This window comes from Takifugu flavidus, unplaced genomic scaffold (assembly GCF_003711565.1).
Source record: "Takifugu flavidus isolate HTHZ2018 unplaced genomic scaffold, ASM371156v2 ctg311, whole genome shotgun sequence".
Taxonomy (NCBI): Eukaryota; Metazoa; Chordata; class Actinopteri; order Tetraodontiformes; family Tetraodontidae; genus Takifugu; species Takifugu flavidus.
The window spans coordinates 28,201-50,449 of NW_026621947.1; the positions used below are offsets into that span (position 1 = coordinate 28,201).

The 22,249-nt window shown below is 50.0% G+C and overlaps 1 pseudogene; it reads right to left on the reverse strand.

Moving 5' to 3' along the window:
- Nucleotides 1-270: 270 nt before the first annotated feature.
- The window catches only part of LOC130520238 (NACHT, LRR and PYD domains-containing protein 12-like), a 33,247-nt pseudogene continuing 11,268 nt past the window's right edge, over nucleotides 271-22,249 (reverse strand).

Genomic DNA, 22,249 nt, shown 5'->3' on the forward strand with positions numbered 1-22,249 from the left:
CGGTGATCTATATGTACCTATATGTAGCTATAGCGTCATTGGCCTCCACTCCAGCCACTCCTGGTAGTTCCTCAAAAACACTGAGTTTCTAGTGGATGCACAATCTGTGGAAGCCAACATAGAAACTTCTGAAGAGCCAAAGTTCTTGCAACAGAAATATAGTCCCCAATTAGGTTGTTTTGTTATCACAGGACCCCGTCCCCATTATCTTAAGAGAATATAAAAGAATGAGTTGAGACAGAAGAGAGAATGAGACGTTTTTGGCGCGTGTCGCTCTTGATTTTGTGTTTATTTTTGCAGTAAACTTAAAGGAGGCCTTTTCACTTTATGTTTGATTCCATTTAAGCTGATATTCCATTCTTGACATCTTTAAATTTACAGTATTCATGGGATTTTATTTGGTCATTTTTCTTCTTTTTATTTCCTATTTCCCACATTTATTCATAGTTTTATTAGATTGCAATAAATCCTATAACATTGACCAGACTGACTAAAGTCAAATGACCTGTGGTTCCCACCGATAGCCGTCATTCTGATGGGTTTTTGCTGGCTGCAGCTGAAATATTCCAATGCTCCATGTCACAGAGACAGTAAATACTAAACCCTAAAGATTCTGAAGGCATGATGTAAAATAGTAACGTATAATACAGACATTTGAAGAGACAATTAAGAGAATGTTTCCATGCTATAAGAGTGGCCGAGGAGCCATTTAGAACTTTATAAAGATGCATTGTGTGATACCAGGACTAATTTAACTTCAAGGCGAAGCTGCTTCTGCTTTGTCGACCATCGACTGATCTCCTGAAAGTCCACCAGCGCTTTTTAAAAACTGAATTCTTCATCCATGGAGGGAGTAGACGGCAGATGTTTCCACAGATGCTCTTCACCAGTGGTCAGTGAGTGATGCAGCAGATGAGCGGAGTTGACTGGCTTCAACCAGCTACTGTCTCAATGTCTCCAGCCCATAGTGTGGATCTCTCTACGAGAGCAGACAGCAGCTTCACTCCTGGATCCTTCAGCCAGTTCTGTCTCAGGTCCAGTTCTCTGAGATGGGAGGGATTGGACCTCAGCGCCGAGGCCAGAGAGCCACAGCTGATCTTTGATAAGCTGCAGAGCCTTAATCTAAGTAAAGAAGGGAAACTTTTAAAGGTTATAAGTGACCCAGTATTAATCTGAAAGGTTAATCAAAGGCATGATCTGTAAATATTTAATTTAGTTCCAGGTTAAAAATGATAATAATATGTAATTACCACAATTCCAACCTCTCAGTTTGCACTGTTCCAAAGGAGAATATATATTGTTCTGGCCCTCACTCTTCCCAGGTTCTCCCACCTCTTTCCCTCCCATCTCATCATGGAGATCCATCTCACCTGTGGCTCATCTTTAAAGGCACAACCTGTCTTAGATGACTTCCTGTCTCCCTCACCATCTCCCTCCTCGTTTGCTGGTGTCTACCAGGCACCCTCACCTAGTTTTGTCTAATTTTGGTTACCATCTGTCGGCTTTTTCATTGTCCTTAAATCAATTTATCATAAATAGTGGTCCCCGTGTGGCCCTCCCTCCTGAAGGAACTGGGCACAACACACACACTCAGACAGTGTGAGGACCCTCGGATGGAATAATGGACATTTTTGAGAATGGTGTTTACCCCAGAGTTTCCAGTCGGCAGTTTGGATCCTGGAGAAAACCACAGAGCAGCTTCACTCCTGGATCCTGCAGCTGGTTCCAACCCAGGTCCAGTTCTCTGAGATGGGAGGGATTGGACCTCAGCGCGAGGCCAGAGAGTCACAGCTGATCTCTGATAAACTGCACCTAATCAATCTGAAAAATGCAGGATGAGGTTATACGGTGCAGGTCTGCATGTTATCTGCGTCAGTACTAAACCTACGTTAGTTCTTAGTTGGGTCAGACCTGAATTCACGATATTCCAAGGAATTTTTTTAATGTGGTGCATCACAGCAGTGTTGAGAACAGCCTCACTTCACCATCTTAGCAGCTGGTAGAAAAATGAAGACTGACCTGAGCCTCTCCAGTTTACAGTTTGGACTCTCCAGTCCAGAACAGAGCCGCTTCACTCCTGAATCCTTCAGGTGGTTCTGACTCAGGTCCAGTTCTCTGAGATGGGAGGGATTGGACCTCAGCGCCGAGGCCAGAGAGCCACAGCTGATCTCTGATAAGCTGCAGAGCCTTAATCTAAATAAAGAAGGGAAACTTTATAAGGTTATAAGTGAAACCAGTATTAATCTGAAAGGTTAATCAAAGGCATGATCTGTATATACAGTGATCCCTCGCTATATCGCGTTTCACCTTTCACGGCTTCGCTGCTTCGCGGATTTTTTTTGCGAGTCGTTCATTGCAGTTCTCAAATATAATTGAAGGTGGCATATCCGTTTATAAAATCTTCTTGCTCAGAAAAAGAAAGAGCGCCAACAACTACCCATAACAATGTTCTTCTCTCGGAGAAAGACTCCTGCGCCTTCAGTAGAAACAGACGCTCCAGCGGAGCGGAGTCAGGACGAAGAGGCACAGCTGGGACTGGGAAATACGCCAGTGACAATGTTTCCAACCTTGTATTACTAGATTAAAATTATTGTTTTAAACAAATTTTGGGCTTTAAAACAGGTTTTGATTTTTGGTTTCATTCTATAGTTCAGTATTGCATTGTAAAATAATAAAAAAAAATGAAGCTGACTACTTCACGGATTTCACTTTTCGCGGGTTATTTTTGGAACGCAACTCCCGCGATAAACGAGGGATCACTGTATTTAATTTAGTTCCAGGTTAAAAAATGATAGTAATATGTAATTACCACAATTCCAACCTCTCAGGTTTGCACTGTTCCAGAGGAGAATATATATTGTTCTGGCCCTCACTCTTCCCAGGTTCTCCCACCTCTTTCCCTCCCATCTCATCATGGAGATCCATCTCACCTGTGGCTCATCTTTAAAGGCACAACCTGTCTTAGATGACTTCCTGTCTCCCTCACCATCTCCCTCCTCGTTGGCTGGTGTCTACCAGGCACCCTCACCTAGTTTTGTCTAATTTTGGTTACCATCTGTCGGCTTTTTCATTGTCCTTAAATCAATTATCATGAATAAGTGGTCCCCGTGTGGCCCTCCCTCCTGAAGGAACTGGGCACAACACACACACTCAGAAAGTGTGAGGACCCTCGGATGGAATAATGGACATTTTTGAGAATGGTGTTTACCCCAGAGTTTCCAGTCGGCAGTTTGGATCCTGGAGAGCACCACAGAGCAGCTTCACTCCTGAATCCTGCAACTGGTTCACACTCAGGTCCAGTTCTCTGAGATGGGAGGGATTGGACCTCAGCGCCGAGGCCAGAGAGTCACAGCTGATCTCTGATAACCAGCAGCGCTCTAATCTGAAAAATGCAGGATGAGGTTATACGGTGCAGGGCTGCATGTTATCTGCGTCAGTACTAAACCTACGTTAGTTCTTAGTTGGGTCAGACCTGAATTCACGATATTACAAGGAATTTTTTTAATGTGGTGCATCACAGCAGTGTTGAGAACAGCCTCACTTCACCATCTTAGCAGCTGGTATATAGGTAGAAAAATGAAGACTGACCTGAGCCTCTCCAGTTTACAGTTTGGACTCTCCAGTCCAGAACAGAGCCGCTTCACTCCTGAATCCTGCAACGTGTTGTAGCTCAGGTCCAGAACCCTCAGATGGGAGAGGTTGGACTTCAGAGCTGAGGCCACAGAATCACAGCTGGTCTCTGATAAACTGCAGCCTCTTAGTCTAAAATAACAATTATTTTGAGAGAAGACAAATAAAAATCAACATGTACCAGAGCAAAACACAGCTTACAAGCAACAAACCTCTGGTCCTGCACCGGCTTATCTGCCGTATGTTCCTATTTTGGGTTCTTTCAGGGCGGTTGGACAAGATCTACAGTGTATGTAAAGTGTGTGTGGGTCAAAATACCTTCCAAGTTTGTGAGACCACATTTCTCAATAGCACTCAACTCTTGTCAGGAGTTGGGACAAAGCGACCCACTCCTGATAGCTTGTGGGCGATGCTGCAGCGACCCTGCAATCCCTACACTCTCTGGTGAAACCAAATCAAAGGTTTTAGACACTGCTGGATGCTGGAAGGGTGGCTATAGTCTGGACGCATCGTTCCCCTGACTGCACATTTCTCCAACAATGATTGGCAGCTGGTGTCACTTGTTCTCCAGATGAGAGAAGGAAAGAGAGCCCCCCCACAGTGTGTTTGATTGCCCCACTGCAAGCTCAATGCTGCCAGAAAACATTGCAGGAGCATCAATTCCCCTCAGGGCATCAACAAGGAGCTCAGGAAAAGGTGCAGCTGCCACCTACTAGAGACAAGCACACTGAGCTGAGATTCAAAGCCCTCTCCTCCCAAGAGAAGAGCTTGTTTGTTGGAGGCTCTTCTGGGCGATACCTGGTGCCACAGCTCCAGCTCAGCCCGTCTCTGGAGCTGAGGTGGAGCTTAGCAAGTTTCATGGTTCTCCACCACTTCCTCTCGCTGAGGACCTTCTCAGCTGGTGGTTTCTGCTCCACCTTCCAAGTTGAGCAGGTGATACTTCTGCATTCCTGCCACCAGGGTCTCTGCAGAAAGAGTCTTCTCCACTGTTTTATATTATATTGTAGAAAATTAGGATTTTTGGTTGATGTCTTAGATGTTGTTGACTAAGAGCAGGTTTTTCTTTAATAACATAGAGAGATTCGATGAGAAGAGCAAATGTATTATTTTATGAGCTACTTCCACTACTATTATATACACATACTTCCATATTGTCTTAGATTGCAAGCTGCATTTATTGCATCGTTCATAGAAAGTCATATTTGTGAGGAGAAAAACTCCAATAAGGTCATTTTCTTTAATGACCATTACAACAGAAGGAGGCGATGAACAAACAGATTTATATAAAAATGTGTGAAAACTTATGGATGGAAACCTTTTTAAAACGGTTGCATTGTGTAGAATCGGTGTAGAATCAACTTGTTGACTTCTGATTTGGACTCCAATGGAAGTGAGGTGCAACAATTGTGGATGCTGAAAGCTTCAGATCTTCATGAAGGTTTCTGTGGTTGGACTGACCTGCTGCCCCTTTAAGAGGGAGGCAGGTTTGGGCTTCTGGCTGGAATGAAGCCACCTAAGATGAGAATGACTGCAGGCTTTCGGTACCAAGGTTTAACAGGGTGCTCACTTCACACTTGGGCTTTTCTCTTTTTTGGGATGGCTTTTCTCAGGAGAGAAGGGGCATGGCACACTGCAGCAGCTTTCTTTTTGGGGTTTCTAGTTTTCCTTCTGATCTTTAAAAGACAGGAAGAACCATTTTTGATTGGTCTGAATGTTGGGGCGGTTTTGTGGCCAGCCTAAAATAAAACAAGACAAATCTACAACTGATACTTCCTTTCTAGTCATTGATGACAATCCTCACATGGGACAGATTTCCACAACCAATTTAATACTGCAAATCTGTCCTGTGTGGTCTTTTTTCTGAGAACTGTAACACTACGTTTATGACAAAGATCAAACATGGAAACAGTTATTGTCTAACTAGTTACACCTGGGAAAGTACTGGACCATCTCTGACTGACCTGAGAGTCTCCAGCTCACAGAGAGGATCCTGGAGAAAACCACAGAGCAGCTTCACTCCTGGATCCTCCAGCTGGTTCTGACTCAGGTCCAGAACCCTCAGATGGGAGGGATTGGACCTCAGCGCCGAGGCCAGAGAGTCACAGCTGATCTCTGATAACCTGCAGTCACACAGCCTGGAAAAGGAATAAATGGGGCAAATAAAAACACATTTCTAAATCTGAAAATGAAGAGAAAAGCAGAAAATGTAAAGAAATTTAGAAAAGACCAACAGAGGCCTCCTGACCTGAGCGTCTCCAGTCTGCAGTTTGGATGCATCATTGCAGAAGACAGTAACTTTACTTCGGCATCTGTCAGGCTTTTGTTCTTGCTTAAGCTCAGCTCCCGTAGATGAGAAGGGTTTGACGTCATTGCTGAGGCCACAACTTCCCAATGACTCGTTGAAAGAAAACAACCAGACAGTCTGTTGTGTATGAAAAAAAAATAGTGAGTCAAACTTTGGGATTTCTCATCAACTTATCTGAGAATCTACCTCAACACAAATGTAGCTCATTTCCTGGAAAAGCTAAATTCAACACCGTAGAGCAACAGTTTGAACGACCATCAGATCTGAAATGCAACTGAATTATTCTCAACATTTGTCTTATTTTAGAACAGCTCATAATTACTCAATATTTAAAATGATTATAGCAAATGGTTTAAAGAAACGTGCATCTTTTTATCTGTCTATCGGCTCTTTGGATATTTTGCATTTCATCCAATTTGTACGATGGTGCGTCAAGTCTTAATTCAGCGATCCGATCGATGACATCAGAGTCTCTGGTGGCATCGATTGCCCTCAGCTTCTGTTCTATCTGCCTGTTTCCCTTCAAATCATTTTCACTGCACCTTTTGTTGCTAGTGATGAAGTTGCCACCTAACGGGTGTGGAAAGGCTCAAACAACTTTGTGGGTCACATAAAGGCTCCAAACGGAACCGCCACAAAGACCTAAAACACCCATTTAAACCAACGAGGCCGGCTGTTTTTACGTTGAACAAATGAAGCAAAATAGTCACGTGTCATTAGTTAAAATGTGTTTTTCTGTCGTTGAATACGATGTATACAAACAAACAAAAGTGATTTAATGACATGACAGTAATTTCATGATAGTCAGTTAACTTGTGGCTCCTATTATTCCTGCCTTATGTTGGTTTGTCTGGATTGACCTTTGAACTTATATCCAGCCAGTGTTGAACATTTCTGGATGAATTGTTGTTGTTTTTAATTTATGGACGCTGCAATGGAGATAAAGAATTGAAGGAATGACCACTGGAGGGGGTATTGCTACCTGACATGATCCACTCGCTTGATTTAAACCGATCGTGTCCGGCCCCAAAAATCTTTACTTACTCGGCCTTCCTGCAGTTCCTCACAGCTGGAATCAGGCGACGTCGTCCCTCCTCTGAGGTGTTGTACTGCTGCAGGTTCAGCTCATCCAGAACCTCCTCTGACATCTGCAGCAGGTAGGCCAGAGCTGAACAGTGGATCTCTGACAGTTTCCGCTCTGATTTCTTCTCTGACTTCAGGAACTCTTGGATCTCCTGATGGACTGACTGATCCTTCATCTCCATCAGACAGTGGAAGATGTTGATGCTTCTGTCTGGGGAGATTCCATAACTGTTCTCCTCCTTCAGGTTGTTGAGGACCTTCTGGATGGTTTCTGGGTGGCTGTTCCTCTGATCCAACAGTCCACCCAAGATCCTCTGATTGGACTCCAGAGAGAGACCATGAAGGAAGCGAACAAACAAGTCCAGGTGGCCATTTTTACTTTGAGAGATTTCATTAGTGCTCTCCTGAGGAGGAAGTCATCAAGAGATTTGACTGGTTTAGAATATTCTAGGAACTTATTTATAACCCTGTGTCTTTCCTGGTGTAACAGTGGAACATGTAGACGGCAGCCAGAAACTCCTGAATGCTCAGATGAACAAAGCAGTAGACTGATTTCTGGAAGATCACACTCTCTCTCTTGAAGATCTCTGTACAAACTCCTGAGTACACCGACACCTCGGAGACGTCCAGTCCACATCGCTCCAGGTCTTCTGAGTAGAACATGATGTTTCCTTTCTCCAGATGTTCAAACGCCAGCCGACCCAACTTCAGAAGGAGTTCTTATCAGCCTCAGTCAGTTCCTCTGGTCTCTGCTTTCCTCCATACTTCTGCTTCTTCCTCTTTATCTGAACCCTCAGGAAGTGTGAGTAGAGGTCAGTCAGGGTTTTGGGCAGCTCTCCTCTCTGGTCTCTGGTCATCATGTCCTCCAGAACTATAGCAGTGATCCAGCAGAAAACTGGGATCAGACACATGATGTGGAGGCTCCTGGAGGCCTTGATGTGTGAGATGATTCTCTTGGACAGATCTTCATCACTGAACCTCCTCCTGAAGTACTCCTCCTTCTGGGAGTCAGTGAAGCCTCGTACTTCTGTGATCCTGTCAACACACGAGGGAGGAATCTGATAGGCTGCTGCAGGTCTGGAGGTGATCCAGATGAGAGCTGAGGGAAGCAGGTTCCCCTGGATGAGGTTCACCAGGAGCACGTCAACGGACGATACTTGTGTGACATCAGAGATGACCTGATGGTTGTTGAAACCAGTGAAAATCTGCTTTCATCCAGGCCATCAAAGATGAACAGAAGTTTCCAGACAGTCAGATCTTCTGCTCTGATCTTCTGTAATGTTGGATGGAAAACATGAAGCAGTGAGAGAAGACTGTGCTGCTCATCTCTGATCAAGTTCAGCTCCCTGCATGAGAGCGGAAGCACCAGACTGATGTCTTGGTTCTCCAAACCTTCTGCCCAGTCCAGACTGAACTTCTGCACTGAGAAGGTTTTTCCAACGCCGGCGACACCGTTGGTCAGAACCACTCTGATGTGTCTCTGTTGCTCAGATAAGACTTTGAAGATGTCCTGGCACTTGATTGGAGTGTCCTGGATGTTCTTCTTGGAGGTTCTCTCAAGCTGTCTCACCTCATGTTGTGTGTCCACCTCCTCACTTTGTCCCTCAGTGATGTAGAGCTCAGTGTAGATCTTGTTCAGCAGGGTTCCACTTCCTGCTTCATGAGTTCCTTCAGTCACATGTTCACATCTTCTCTTCAGACTCATCTTATGACCTTCTATCACCTCCTGCAGTTCACCACCCTCTAAAACAAACAATCTTTTAAATCCTTTACAATTGTCATCTACAGCAGTAACACAGATGTCCTCAACTGGAAAATATTCTGTCATGTTTGAATGATAGAAGCAACAGTCGGGTAATGACCCATCTCACTGTCAGTTTGAAATGTTATGTCTTCTTATGTACACCTATTCTTTTATTTCATTGGGTTTCAATGTAATTTAGTCTATAACAACCATTTCCATGTCTTCCAAGAGTTTGCTTGGACTAAACAGCTGGTAAAAGCTGGATGATATTTAGAAAAACACATCAAACCTTCTCCAAACACATCATACTCAGCAGACCCATTGTCCTGTAAAGGTCACCTGCCTTCAACTCTTTAACACTTTCCAGAACTAAATGACTAAATGTTGCTAAATACTGTCTAAGCATTTAGGAAGGTCTGAAGAGGGTCCAGGGGTTCCAGTGGAACCAAACAAGAGCTCTCTGGATCTTCTCTTGCACATTGTAAATACACAAGTTGTTCCTTTATTCCGACCCAAAAGTATCTTATAAATACAAATGTACGAGCTTACGTGAGACGCTGTTGTTCAGGTCGGCGGTCTGCAGTTCAGTTCTCCGTTTCTTTTCACCCTCGGGACAGGAGGAATCTCCAATGGAAGCAGACCGTTTCTGATAGCTGTCAAAATGGGAATAGTGGTTATACATGTCTACTGGGCGTTAGCAACGCCTAAGAAAGGCTGCGTTCACTTCTACTTTCAGTTTGCTCTGACAGTTGAAGATTGAATGAACACTGAGCAAAAAATATAAAGTTATTTACGTTCTAACAAGCTCGTTTAGTTGGAGAAAAGTGTATTTGATCTAAGTGTTTAGTGGCTTTTCTCTCATTGTGAATTTATGTTAAAAATAAAAGTGCCAAATCAGGAATATAAACTCATAGAATAGAACAAAAGTTCTACATTTATGCTCCAAATACACGTAGTCTGGTCTCTGAAACTGATCATTAAATAGCACAGAGGTCACGCGTATTCAAAAGCTTATTTCAACCATTTAGAAATGACTGATATTGTTGTCTATGGGTGATTAGAACCAGGAGCCTTAAAAATAGACTTTTTAATGAATTTTCATGACATGTGGTGGAACAGTGTGGCAGAACAAGCTGCACAGACCTGCCATGTCTTACCCATCCGTATCTAAATGGAGAGCTGGAGCACTCTGCAATGATGGATATTGTTGGGAAACTTTAAAATATATGCCTAGGAATTTTTGTGAGATGATGTTAACTCCATGTAGGAGAATGACCAGTTAAAAAACAAAGCATTTTCAGTTTTAAAAGATTTACCACACTAAAATTAACATGGGAGTTAATGGGAGCGAACGCCTGACATGTTGGTGCACCGTTTCATTAATTTAATTTTTCACGATAGTAGAGGCTAATACCTACAAAATGATTGTTGAATGGTTTTTATGGTTGTGAAATGTTCTAAGGCAGAGTTATGTGGTTCAGAAAACCTTACTTTAAAGGTGAGCCTTGAGGTCCAATACCAAAGTTTAAAGGGTGCCACACAAACACATCATCACGCTTTAGTTTTCTTACATTTCCTCTGAACTCCTGAAGTGTATTGATCTACCTATGGACTGGTCACTCTTCAGGGACACCCAGCTGGGCACTGTGGACTCTGCTCTGTCCTCGTCCATCCTGAGGAAACATCAGAAATAGTGATGAGACTGTGATGAAGGTAAATAATCTGGAGAGGTTGTAGTTCAATAATCCCAATTCACTGCATTTTTATCAAACGGAACATTTCTAATCCATTCTGGATAACAACTGAATCAATAAATCAATGATGTCTCTGTATCATTTTCATGTTTTCAGAGTTTAAGCTGCTTTTTTTAACTGTTCCCTGCAGTGAGAAAAGAACTGGCACCTTTTCCAGCCCCTCATCCTGCAGCACTGAATGTGCTCTAAAGTTCTTTCCAGAGCAAACGTCTCTGCACTTGCAGCAACATGTTGTAGTCATGGATCCGTGAGGAGAACCGGATACAGGAAACGCCCCCACTTTGATCCCAAAACCCAACTGGTGGCCAACGGTGGTCCGGCAACGACGGGGACGCTGGTCCATCGGGCCGACAACACTGGTTTTCCAGGCCAACATGGTGAAAGGACTGTCTTCAGCTCAGCCACTAAATTTCTGGTGCTACATAAACATGCTAGTCAGGACTTTTTAACTTCCCTCCTTTGTTCCCCTCTTCAATTATTTCTATGATCCAAGTCCTCAAAGATCACTGCTCTATTTAAAATAGATGAAAAAATGACACCCACTCCTGCATTTCTTTCACAGTGGTTCCACAACATAGAACAATAAACCACTGTGAGAAAACGTGCAACATGAACCCAAACCCTGTTGGTGTCCTGTGATCCTTGTGTGGATTTAGTTATTTAGTTTATTGTCTTAAATTGGTCCGGCTGAGAGATGCTAACTTGCCCACGATTAGATGTTGTTTGACAGGTAATACCAAAATATCCAGCGTGACCTGGACTGTTGAACAACTCTAATAACTCAAAGAGCTTTTCACCTGTCACAAAAAAGTTTTAAAATGTTGTTAATACCTGTTAAGACTCTCTAACAAGGTTAACAGCATAATACTCACTTTACACTCACCTTGTCGCTCTTCCTGCTTCGTCTGAACAGAATACTTTCACTTTAACTTTACAACCTAATCAACAGCTTCATGGCGTATATATTACTACCATTAAAGCGTTCTGGGAGGGTTTAAAGTTCTTTTAGGATCAGTAGCAAAGAGCAGAAACATAAACTAAACTTCACTTAGAAAGACTATTCAACTATAACTAAAGCCAGACTATAAGAAAGTTAAATAAGACCTCTTCATTTATAATGTATAACGATGTTTTGTGATAAAACTAAATATGAAGTCTAGTTGAATCAAATCTTGATTTTATCTCCAAACACAAATGTCAATTCTTTTCAATTGCTCTTCGTTTCCACTCACCTTGTCGGTCTTCAGTCTTCCTGCTTAGTCTGAAAGGAATACTTTTAAAAACTGGTTTGTTGGGTTCCCAGTTTCTGGGACCGTTGTTGCTGGTGTCTACCTGCAGGGGGCGTGGAGGAGCCGCTCATCAGCCACAGCTGGCCCCGCAGACACACGCACCTGCGGTCTCTCTTCAATCTCCCGTTAGATTTAAGGACAGAACTCCCGTCTGCCAGCGGCGGAGTGTTTTCGTCCTCATCGCCAAACCCTGACTTCTGTGGCTTGACTATTTTTGAGAGTTTTCCGAGCGGACTTGTTTTGGACTCTCTCCGTCTCTGTGAACGCGGACCGAACTGTTCTTGTTCACTTTAAAATAAAGACGCTTTTCGGACACCATTCTCCGCCATTATTCAACCAAGCTAAATAAATAAGATTTATGATGCTTGACAGATTTGAAAGACTTGTAAAAGCAGCATATTTCTGCAGCCCTGGAGTCCAGGAGGAGCAGCAGAGGTCAGAATGTGTCGGAGCGCGTTTAACTAGTGTCTGCAGTTCCACGCGTGTCCACCGGGTGACGGTAAAGCACCACATGATATTTCTCCTTTTTGGAACTTCTTCAGCTGCGTTGAGCTTTAAATCTTCACCTGTCGCTCCCTTTAAGCTCTAAACTTTGCGGTTCTGTGTGTAGTTTGTTGGTTTGAATATTTTTGATGAATTCTGATGACGATGAGTGAAACTGTCAATGACCAATAGAAAGTTCGTCCATTTTTCTACTGTGTCACACATTTTCATTATTGTCATTTTTGGGTCTAAACTGGGCCAGTTCTGTGAGCTGTTTTGCTTTTTCTGTGGACCAGATGTTCCAGGCAGGTTCCATCATCGGACACAGACGGAGACGGGTCACGTGACAACAGTCAGCCTTTAGTTCTTTATTACAGGAGGATCTAAAAAATACTAAAAAGTTGCAGAAGGAAAAGCATGGAACATGTTAATAACCGGACACAAAACACTCAGGTTTATTGTCTGACGGCATCAGTGTCTCTGGTTGCATCTGTCTGAGGAGCATTGTGAAACCAGGAGCAGTGTAAATTGGGGGGGGGGGGCAGTGAGTGGATGCTGCATTCATCAAACACACAATAGTCAGAAGAGAAGAAGGAAGAACAGAAGCCCGTGTTCCTCAGTGTTGGTGTGGAGACGCCTGTTTGGAGGAGCAGGAAGCAGGCTGGACTCTTCCAGCTGGCTTTAATGCCACTTCTCTTCTGAGAACCTCCCAGCAGCTTTCTCTCCACCATCTTTTTACGCTGAAGGTTTTGATCATTTCAGGTCAGATGTTCTTGGACTGAGGTTAAACATGTTTGTTCTTGTGCTCGGAGCGAACCGACGATCCTCTAAAGTCAGGCATCCTAAAGGTGGATGTTTTCTGAGGCCTGGAGGCTTTAAAGTGGCGCTTTTACCCACTTGTCCTCGTTCTGTTGGAAACTTGATCCAAAAACCTTTTCTGGAGCTTCATGTTCTGCTTTTTTGAAGGAATGAAATGGTTTCATCAGCGCCGCCGGGGGCTGAGCAGCTTCATAAATCTGAAGCTCTGAGATCCTTTAAAGATCTCCTGGAATCAGCAGATGGGGGTTTGATCAAAAACTGTAAGAATCAGTCAAGCTATCAAATCTTGACTCAGTCCAAGCGTGAACCAGTCCATCCAGAGCTGATTATGGCTCAGCCAGGAGGAAAGCACGGCCTGGGGGGGTTCATATGGAGCAGGCACACTCTGGCTCTATTGCTACTGAAAACAGCCCTTCAGCACAGCAGCCTGGAATACAGTTCTGGAGAACACCTGTTCCCAACAGAACCTGTTTAAAACGGGACCAGTAAAGATGCCCGGCGTGACCACGACCACGGGGGGAGAGGGGGGGGGGCAGAGACAGGCGGTAACGCCGCTGCCCACCGATTCACCTGGAAACAACAAAAACCCCAGCAGCTTGGACCCAATATGGCAGCGTGTTCCTCACAAACGCTCCTCAAACTCTCCCCACAGCTTCATTGCTAAACAGGATTTGGGTTTTTTTGTCCGTGCTAAATGGAAAGTGTTTGTCCTTTGGTGTCCAACAGGACCACGACTTGGATGGATGGATGATTTGATGTTATTGAGAATAAAAACAGCTGAAAATGGAAGCGGAGATGTTTCAGAGCACCAGAGTTCAGAAAGAGTTTCTAATCAAACACCGCCTGTTGGGAATGATGAATGGATGGATTTTTATCTAATTTAGACTAATTTAGACTAATTTTAACATCCTTTATGCCAGTTCCATAGAGTGCACGTGCACCACACACTAGCAAAGATGATATCCAAAAGCCAAAATAAATGGGAGTCAAAAGAAATCATTTAAAGCTCATATGTCAGAGTCAAGGTTGAGGGTTTTCTATGGCCCCCGGGATGATATTGATTTATTATTAGAACCGGCCCACAGGCCGCAGATGTTTTACACAGGCCAATACTACATTTCCCACAATGCAACGGTGACAGTCTGAGCGGGAGGTGGCTTCATTTCATTATTTATCAGTAGTCATTAGCATAACAGCAAAAGTTAACTTTCAGATACCCATAAAATGGCAAAAGGGAAGGTGGACACTGAGAACCGGGGGTTCAAACAAGGTGGGAGTGGGAGCACATGTTCACGGAGGCAGCTGGGAAACCTGGGTGTCTTCTGAGTGGAGAAAGGGTGGCGGTAATGAAAGAATATCATCTGAGACGGCATCATGAAGCTAAACACGCGGACAAAGACAAGAATATGGACATGGAACAAAAGCTACAGAAGGTTGAGGAGTTAAAACCAGGCCTCAAATCTGGACAGGCTCTGTTCAGAAAAGCCAAATCTCAAAGCGAGGCTGCTGTCAAGGCCAGTTTGATTCTGGCAGAAGAGATCGCTCAATCAGCCCGGCCATTTCCAGAGGGGGATTCCATCAAACACTGCATGCTTAAAGTTGGTGAGCAAGTTTGCCCAGACAAAAGGCAACTCTTTTGAAACGGGAGCCTGAGCAGAAACACCATTGTTGTCCCTCAATCTAAAAGAGCAGCTGGAGAAAAAGGGGAAAGATTTCATGGCATCTTCCCTGGCTGTGGAGGAGAGCAGCGACATTAGAGGGGACTCCAGCCTCAACGTGACAGAGGAGTTCAGGCGTTACGTCCTGTGCACGGCACAACCACAGGACAGGATTTGTATGAAGAGGTGTCCAGATGTGGAAATGAGATGGAGCTGCCTCGGGAAAAACTGGTGGGTTGGACAACAGACGGAGCAGCTGCCATGTGTGGACACAGGAGTGGACTGGTGGCCAAGATACGGGAGAAGATGCAGGAGGAAAACGTTACGCTGAACTGGCAGCTCATCATTGCATCATACACCTGGAATCGTTGTGTGCTGAAGCCCCCCCCCCCAACACACACACACACACACACCTATCCTGCCTCTTCTACCCTGTCCTCCTCTCCTTTCTGATATGGATCATGTTAGCAAGTGGGAGGGGGACTGGGGACTAACATGCGTCGGCCAGTGCCTTGGTGCCTCGCCTCATCTCTCATACAAAGCTACACTGACGGTGGTCTGTGTAGTGAGAGACTGGGAGTACAGCTCTCATTCCCCTAACCCTAACCCCCCCCCCCAACATGTTTTTAAAGGTCTGCTGAAGTCACAGTTATCAAGATTTCACAGAATCTGCATTCACCAGGGAGACTTCATGGAGGCCACCAGGACATTTTTCTGGGCCCTCTCCACTAGAGGGCACTCATGCTCCTTCTGGAGAAAGGCCCTTAAGGAGCTCCTTGAGACCGGGACTATCTGTTTCTCCTCCATGATTCCCCTGGTGACCACATACTTCCGTCCAGCGACATTATTAAAGGGTCTAAAAGCCTTGAGCATCTCCAGCTTCTCTGACTGTCGAATCATTGCGGCCTACAGAAAAATATCAAATGTTACAAGACCTGTTGGTCAAGCCTCTCTGTGCTGCAAGGCCCAGAAGCTGCAGGGATTTCCACAGACAGAGTGGATACGGAGCCAGGTCAATAAGGTTTTTGAGGGAGAAACTACGGGGTGGCCCACATTAGTAATGGTGTGTATTTGATCACCTGCGGTGCATCTGGCCTCCAGTATGTGTGAGAAACTAAAATACTCTACTGCTGCCTGTCACTCAGCACCAGTGCAATATTGTAGGACAAAAGGAGACCCACACTCCTCTAGTCAACTCCTTTCTGAGACATAGGCGGCCATCACTGTAGGTGGTCAGGCACGTGGCGGTGCACGACGGCCGGACCTTCTGTCACCCCGGTGCCCCCCGTGTTGCGGAGGTTACATCCTCGGCCCTGCAGCTGAGTGCACAGCACCCCTCGGCCTCCACGCTGGTTCTGGAGGCCGGCATCAACGACCTCAAATTCCAGCAGTCGGAGGTTCTGAAGCAGGACTTCATCTCCCTGGTGGACCGTCTGCTGGACACGGGGAAGCGGCTCATTATCTCGGGCCCGCTTCCCCTACCTCGCTACGGTGACGTCATCACCAGCCGCCCCTGTGGCTGAAGGGGTGCTGCTTGGGCAACAGTAGCCCCTTCGTTGACAAGTTTGCTGCCTTTTTAAATAGACCCCATCTTTTTAAACGGGACGGCCTCCACCCAAACCATGAGGGGTCCCGGCTTCTATCTGTGAACACTGACCTGACTGTCCGTTCCTGCACAACATCCACCTCCTGACTATTGGTTAAAGCACATGCACGCCACCACTCTGCCCCCCACTCACACTCACATCTACGCTCACCCCCCATGCTGCACCATACATGCCCCTCCACCACTACTCCCATGTCTGCCATCAACATCTCAGCTCATTCACTCCATTGACACCATCATTTCATACGGACAGAAACCCAGGACTGTTCCCAGATGCAACAGTGCTTTTATTGTTCCCATAAAAAGACAGGATGAGCGCACGTTCAGCACGGACATAAAGATGCTGTGCTGAACGTGCGCTCTCTTCTAAACACATCTGTTATAGTTAACGACTTAATTTTAGACAGAAACCTCGATGGTATTCTCCTCACTGAGACGTGGCTCTGATGCACCTGCTGTTCTCACAGAGGCTGGGGGGGGGGGGGGGGGGGGGCAGGAAAGGAGGTGGAACCGCTTCAATAACAAGGACCCAAATGTCTTCACGCGAGGTCTCTTTTAATACGTTTCCATCATTTGAGCATCATGCCTTTGTTTTTAGCAGCCCTCCTATTTCAGGCATAACAGTTTACAGACCACCCCAATACTCCACCTCTTTTATCAGCCAATTCTCAGAATTTTTATCAATCATTTACGCTAAATACAACAGGATTTTAATAACTGGTGATTTTAATCTACACCTAAACAACAACGCCTCGGACCCAGTGTCCAGAGAATGTTTAAACCTCCTTCACAGTTTGGATTTTAAACAACATGTCACGCAGCCGACCCACAGCAGAGGGCGCCCTGGACCTGGTCATAACCTACGGCCTGTCTGTAGGTGGGTCCCCTGGACCTGGTCATAACCTATGGCCTGTCCGTGGGTGGGTCCCCTGGACCTGGTCAACCTACGGCCTGTCCGTGGGTGGGTCCCCTGGACCTGGTCATAACCTACGGCCTGTCCGTGGGTGGGTCCCCTGGACCTGGTCATGACCTACGGCCTGTCCGTGGGTGGGTCCCCTGGACCTGGTCATGACCTACGGCCTGTGTGTTACAGAAGTAGCCTGGGGTGTACAGTACAGTATAGTACTGACCTCACCTACCTGAAGCCCAGCTCCTCTTCTTCTCCTCCCTCTCCTACCTGAAGCCCAACTCCTCTTCTTCTCCTCCCTCACCACCTGAAGCCCAGCTCCTCCTCTTCTCCGACCTCACCTACCTGAAGCCCAGCTCCTCTTCTTCTCCTCCCTCACCTACGTGAAGCCCAGCTCCTCTTCTTCTCCTCCCTCACCTCCCTGAAGCCCAGCTCCTCTTCTTCTCCTCCCTCACCTACCTGAAGCCCAGCTCCTCTCTTCTCCTCCCTCACCCACCTGAAGCCCAGCTCCTCTTCTTCTCCTCCCTCACCTACCTGAAGCCCAGCTCCTCCTCTTCTCCTCCCTCACCCACCTGAAGCCCAGCTCCTCCTCTTCTCCTCCCTCACCCACCTGAAGCCCAGCTCCTCCTCTTCTCCTCCCTCACCCACCTGAAGCCCAGCTCCTCCTCTTCTCCTCCCTCACCCACCTGAAGCCCAGCTCCTCCTCTTCTCCTCCCTCACCTACCTGAAGCCCAGCTCCTCCTCTTCTCCTCCCTCACCCACCTGAAGCTAGCTCCTCCTCTTCTCCTCACTCACCCACCTGAAGCCCAGCTCCTCCTCTTCTCCGACCTCACCTACCTGAAGCCCAGCTCCTCTTCTTCTCCTCCCTCACCCACCTGAAGCCCAGCTCCTCTTCTTCTCCTCCCTCTCCTACCTGAAGCCCAGCTCCTCTTCTTCTCCTCCCTCACCTACCTGAAGCCCAGCTTCCCCCTGCTCAATGGCACCACCCGTCTCACCTATCTGCCCCCCCCCCCGTACACACGCTCCACCTGTCTCTCCCACCAGTCTCACCATCCTGTACACTGACTTCCCCTTTCTCCCCCACCTGTTCACCCCCACCTGTGCTCCCCCACCTGTGCTCCCCCCACCGAGGCCGTCGCCCTGAACCTCCCACCACACTGATACCGGCCTCCACCAGCCGGTTCACCTGCTCCACCTTCTCCACGAACAACACCACGGCCCCGTTCATCACGGACCCATGTCCGATCGCCCCCCCACAGCCAGGGCCACCTCCTCCACGGTGGACAGAGACCTGGCCCCCACCTTAACGCCATGGCTCCACGTTAACTGGGAGAGATCAACGCTCCCACCACCAACCACCAGGGAGAGTGGAGCAGGGGGGGGTGGAGTGGAGCAGGGGCAGGGAGAGTGGAGCAGGGGCAGGGAGAGTGGAGCAGGGGCAGGTGGAGTGGAGCAGGGCAGGTGGAGTGGCGCAGGGGCAGGTGGAGTGGAGCAGGGGCAGGGAGAGTGGAGCAGGGGCAGGGAGAGTGGAGCAGGGGCAGGTAGCGTGGAGCAGGGGCAGGTGGAGTGGAGCAGGGGCGGGTAGAGTGGAGCAGGGCAGGTGGAGTGGAGCAGGGGGGGTGGTGGAGTGGAGCAGGGGGAGTGGAGCAGGGGCAGGGAGAGTGGAGCAGGAGCAGGGAGAGTGGAGCAGGGGCAGGAGAGTGGAGCAGGGGCCGGTGGAGTGGAGCAGGGGCAGGTAGAGTGGAGCAGGGGCAGGTGGAGTGGAGCAGGGGCAGGTGGAGTGGAGCAGGGGCAGGTGGAGTGGAGCAGGTGGAGTGGAGCAGAGGCAGGTGGAGTGGAGCAGAGGCAGTGGAGTGGAGCAGGGGCAGGGGCAGGTGGAGTGGAGCAGGGCAGGTGGAGGTGGAGTGGAGCAGGGGCAGGTGGAGTGGAGCAGGGGCAGGTAGCGTGGAGCAGGGGCAGGGAGAGTGGAGCAGGGGCAGGCGGAGTGGAGCAGGGGCAGGCGGAGTGGAGCAGGGGGGAGGGTGGAGTGGAGCAGGGGCAGGGAGAGTGGAGCAGGGGCAGGGAGAGTGGAGCAGGGGCAGGTGGAGTGGAGCAGGGGCAGGTAGAGTGGAGCAGGGGCAGGGAGAGTGGAGCAGGGGCAGGTGGAGTGGAGCAGGGGTGGGTGGAGTGGAGCAGGGGCAGGCAGGTGGAGTGGAGCAGGGGCAGGGAGAGTGGGGGCAGGGGAGGGAGAGTGGAGCAGGGGCAGGTGGAGTGGAGTGGAGCAGGGGCAGGTGGAGTGGAGCAGGGGCAGGGAGAGTGGAGTAGGGGCAGGGAGAGTGGAGTGGAGCAGGGGCAGGTGGAGTGGAGTGGAGCAGGGGCAGGGAGAGTGGAGCAGGGGCAGGGAGAGTGGGGCAGGGAGAGTGGAGCAGGGGCAGGGGAGGGAGAGTGGAGCAGGGGCAGGGAGAGTGGAGCAGGGGCAGGGAGAGTGGAGTGGAGCAGGGGCAGGTGGAGTGGAGCAGGGGCAGGGAGAGTGGGGCAGGGAGAGTGGAGCAGGGGCAGGGAGAGTGGAGCAGGGGCAGGGAGAGTGGAGCAGGGGCAGGTGGAGTGGAGTGGAGCAGGGGCAGGTGGAGTGGAGCAGGGGCAGGGAGAGTGGAGAAGGGGCAGGGAGAGTGGAGCAGGGGCAGGGAGAGTGGAGCAGGGGCAGGTGGAGTGGAGTGGAGCAGGGCAGGTGGAGGCAGTGGAGTGGAGCAGGGGCAGGGAGAGTGGGGCAGGGAGAGTGGAGCAGGGGCAGGGAGAGTGGAGCAGGGGCAGGGAGAGTGGGGAGCAGGGGCAGGTGGAGTGGAGTGGAGCAGGGGCAGGTGGAGTGGAGTGGAGCAGGGGCAGGGGGGTGGAGCAGGGGCAGGGGGAGTGGAGCAGGGGCAGGTGGAGTGGGGCAGGTGGAGTGGGGCAGGGAGAGTGGAGCAGGGGCAGGAGAGGGAGAGTGGAGAGCAGGGGCACGTGGAGCGGAGCAGGGGCAGGGAGAGTGGAGCAGGGGCAGGGAGAGTGGCGCAGGGGCAGGGAGAGTGGAGCAGGGGCAGGTGGAGTGGAGCAGAGGCAGGGAGAGTGGAGCAGGGGCAGGGAGAGTGGCGCAGGGGCAGGGAGAGTGGCGCAGGGGCAGGGAGAGTGGAGCAGGGGCAGGTGGAGTGGAGCAGAGGCAGGTGGAGTGGAGCAGGGCAGGTGGAGTGGAGCAGGGGCAGGTGGAGTGGAGCAGGGGGAGGAGCAGGGGCAGGGAGAGTGGAGCAGGGGCGGAGAGTGGAGCAGGGGCAGGGAGAGTGGAGCAGGGGCGGTGGAGTGGAGCAGGGGCAGGTAGAGTGGAGCAGGGGCAGGTGGAGTGGAGCAGGGGCAGGTGGAGTGGAGCAGGGGCAGGTGGAGTGGAGCAGGGGCAGGGAGAGTGGAGCAGGGGCAGGTGGAGTGGAGCAGGGGCGGGTGGAGTGGAGCAGGGGCAGGTGGAGTGGAGCAGGGGCAGGGAGAGTGGAGCAGGGGCAGGTGGAGTGGAGCAGGGGCGGGTGGAGTGGAGCAGGGGCAGGTGGAGTGGAGCAGGGGCAGGGAGAGTGGAGCAGGGGAGGGAGAGTGGAGCAGGGGCAGGTGGAGTGGAGCAGGGGCAGGGAGAGTGGAGCAGGGGCAGGTGGAGTGGAGCAGGGGCGGGTGGAGTGGAGCAGGGGCGGGTGGAGTGGAGCAGGGGCAGGGAGAGTGGAGCAGGGGCAGGGAGAGTGGAGCAGGGGCAGGTGGAATGGAGTGGAGCAGGGGCAGGTGGAGTGGAGCAGGGGCAGGGAGAGTGGAGCAGGGGCAGGGAGAGTGGAGCAGGGGCAGGGGCAGGTGGAGTGGGGCAGGTGGAGTGGGGCAGGGAGAGTGGAGCAGGGGCAGGGAGAGTGGAGCAGGGGCAGGGAGAGTGGAGCAGGGGCAGGTGGAGTGGAGCAGGGGCAGGTGGAGCGGAGCAGGGGCAGGGAGAGTGGCGCAGGGGCAGGGAGAGTGGAGCAGGGGCAGGTGGAGTGGAGCAGGGGCAGGGAGAGTGGAGCAGGGGCAGGGAGAGTGGCGCAGGGGCAGGGAGAGTGGAGGAGGGGCAGGTGGAGTGGAGCAGAGGCAGGGAGAGTGGAGCAGGGGCAGGGAGAGTGGAGCAGGGGCAGGGAGAGTGGAGCAGGGGCAGGGAGAGTGGAGCAGGGGGAGTGGAGCAGGGGCAGGGAGAGTGGAGCAGGAGCAGGGAGAGTGGAGCAGGGGCAGGGAGAGTGGAGCAGGGGCAGGTGGAGTGGAGCAGGGGCAGGGAGAGTGGAGCAGGGGCAGGTGGAGTGGAGCAGGGGGAGGGGGAGTGGAGCAGGGGCAGGGAGAGTGGAGCAGGAGCAGGGAGAGTGGAGCAGGGGCAGGGAGAGTGGAGCAGGGGCAGGTGGAGTGGAGCAGGGGCAGGTAGAGTGGAGCAGGGGCAGGTGGAGTGGAGCAGGAGCAGGTGGAGTGGAGCAGGGGCAGGTGGAGTGGAGCAGGTGGAGTGGAGCAGAGGCAGGTGGAGTGGAGCAGGGGCAGGGGCAGGTGGAGTGGAGCAGGGCAGGTGGAGTGGAGCAGGGGCAGGTAGCATGGAGCAGGGGCAGGGAGAGTGGAGCAGGGGCAGGTGGAGTGGAGCAGGGGCAGGTGGAGTGGAGCAGGGGCAGGTGGAGTGGAGCAGGGGCAGGGGAGAGGGGCAGGTGGAGGGGAGCAGGGGAGGGTGGAGTGGAGCAGGGGCAGGTGGAGGGGAGCAGGGGCAGGTGGAGTGGAGCAGGGGCAGGTAGCGTGGAGCAGGGGCAGGGAGTGTGACGGGTGCAGTTAGGACCCAAATGCAGCACTCTGGAAAGCTGGACCGTTGTAATGCCTTTTATTAACCCACGGGCAAACAGGAACTCAGGCAGACCAGGAAACACAGGAAATAGTCCGTTCTTCAGGCTCTGGGCCTGCACAAAGTCTATGGGTTGCAGGCTCGGGGAGTGGGGC